This window comes from Mustelus asterias, chromosome 4 (genome assembly GCF_964213995.1).
Source record: "Mustelus asterias chromosome 4, sMusAst1.hap1.1, whole genome shotgun sequence".
Classification (NCBI taxonomy): Eukaryota; Metazoa; Chordata; class Chondrichthyes; order Carcharhiniformes; family Triakidae; genus Mustelus; species Mustelus asterias.
In genome coordinates this window covers 45,771,653-45,773,790 of record NC_135804.1, presented here as the reverse complement: position 1 = coordinate 45,773,790, position 2,138 = coordinate 45,771,653, and positions in this window count along the sequence as shown.

Here is a 2,138-nt window from a genome sequence, read left to right as displayed (position 1 = left end):
GTGCAAGACTCCCACTGGAAAGCCATACCCACTTATGACACACAGGGAGCAATTCATCTGCCTGCACTTCAGCAGGAGCAGTGCTAGTGGTGGCTGTGGTTCAACAAGAAGGCTACTCAGCAAACAGTGCCATCTCCTCCCACCATACATGCAGCAGCAGGGGGAAGATGGTGCTATCAGTGGTCTTCAATATTGCCATCATCCTCAGCTTCACTGCCTTAGGATTCTTGAGGCTGGAGCCAGAGACATCACCAACATTTCTCAGTTTGACATACAGGATGTAAATAAGGCCCCTCTCTGCAAGCAGAAGGAACTTCATTGTCTTCTCTCCAAATGGAGAGCTGTAAGAGCTGTGGGCATGTGGCTTTGTGAGTTCCCCAGTGGCTGAGGGAATAATGCACACAAGTGTTTCTGTGGGTGGAACATCTATTGAGATCCTGCACCAGTCAGTGTCGTATATTGTTGAGGTTGCCTAAGGATGAGGTTTAGACACATACCAACTATGTATTGCAGAACACAGCTATGTACTGGTTGTTATGGTTCAGGTCAGAAACTCCAATGTGTCTTATGGAATCTGCCTGGATCATAAGTTTTGCATCTTGAATTTGACGGAGAAGCTTGATGTATTTCACTTCAGGTGTAATACAAATGACCCACTAAGGAGCTTTAATCAAACAAAGTTTCTTTATGAATATAGTTAACATGTGCAGTAAGAAAATTAGCAAGAACTTTTATCAATTACAAACAAGAAACAAAACAACCGTTATAATGTATAACCCTTAATGAATATATCTAAGATATTCCAATCAAAACCAAAACCTTCCATAGACAAAACCCTTTAAACAAGTTCAACATAGCAAAGACTAAAGCTCACGTGATACTGGAAATGGAGTCCTTTAGTTGAAGTCTCCATTCCTCTGGATTCACTCAGAACAAGCTGAAGTCAAAACAGTTTCTCAGAATTCCAGGAGGAGACTCTCTGGTTAAGCCACCAACCACAGAATCTTTACTGCAGGAAGGAAAGACCTTTCTTTCAGATAACGAGCAGAATTTCCAAAACAATAGGGAGAGAGGAAACACTTCTTTTCAGCTGGCTGTCCCTTCTAAAAACTAAACTGTAGCTCAAAACTGAAAATGAAAGAACTTCTGGCACCTGACCTGACAACCAGTACTTTTTGTTTCTTCTAACAATGCAGAGTTATAAAAAAATCTCATAGTAAAAACAAACAACTCCCATCCAAGCCACTTAAGGAGCAATAAAAAGACATCTGGCAGCCCGCCCTGCAACAGTAATGGCATCAGCCAAGGCTGAGCTGTAGAAATCATGATTTTTAAAAAAAACTTTCTGAAAGGTACACTAACATCGCAAGATATACAAGGGTCAGTCCTGAAAACCCTAATAATACAGTCAGCAGTTCTCAACATCTTCGAATCAGTGGATGGCTGTTTGGTGGCATGAGCTACTTTCAGTAAACTCCACAACACAACGCGATTGCACATGGAAAGTGCTCTTACAAGGAGAGCTGTGACTTGAAGCATTGTAGAGTAGACCATTGATGTCCTGAAGCAAAGCTTTTGCTTCCTGGACTGTTCAGGATGAACCCACCAGTACTCATTGGAGTCTGTCTCCTATTTAATTGTGGCCTGTTGCATCAGCCACAACCTGCATGGCCAATGTGAGAATGCAGCCTTCATTCCATGAAGCCATCATGCCTTCAGTGACCCATGAGTAGGGAGAGGTGGAAGGGAGGAGGTATCTGCAACTTCATTGCTCCAGACAAGCTTCTGTGAGCATCTCATCAGATTCCAGTTCCCATGAAAAACTATCCCTAGGTCACAGTTTCTCCATACTTTCCCATCTTCTCATCCCTCTGTTATTGATCATCGCAGCATCCTCTCAGCCAAAATCACAGAATACTGTGCAGAAGATGCCCTTCAGCTTATCGAGTTGACACCGATGCATTAAAGACCCTGACCTGCCCACCTAATCCCATTTGCCAGCACTTAGCCCATTGCCTTGAATGTTATGGCATGCTGAGTACTTATTCAGGTACTTTTTAAAGGATGTGAAGCATCACGCCTCCACCACCCTCCCAGGCAGTGCATTCCAGACCGTCACCACCCTCTGGGTAAAAATG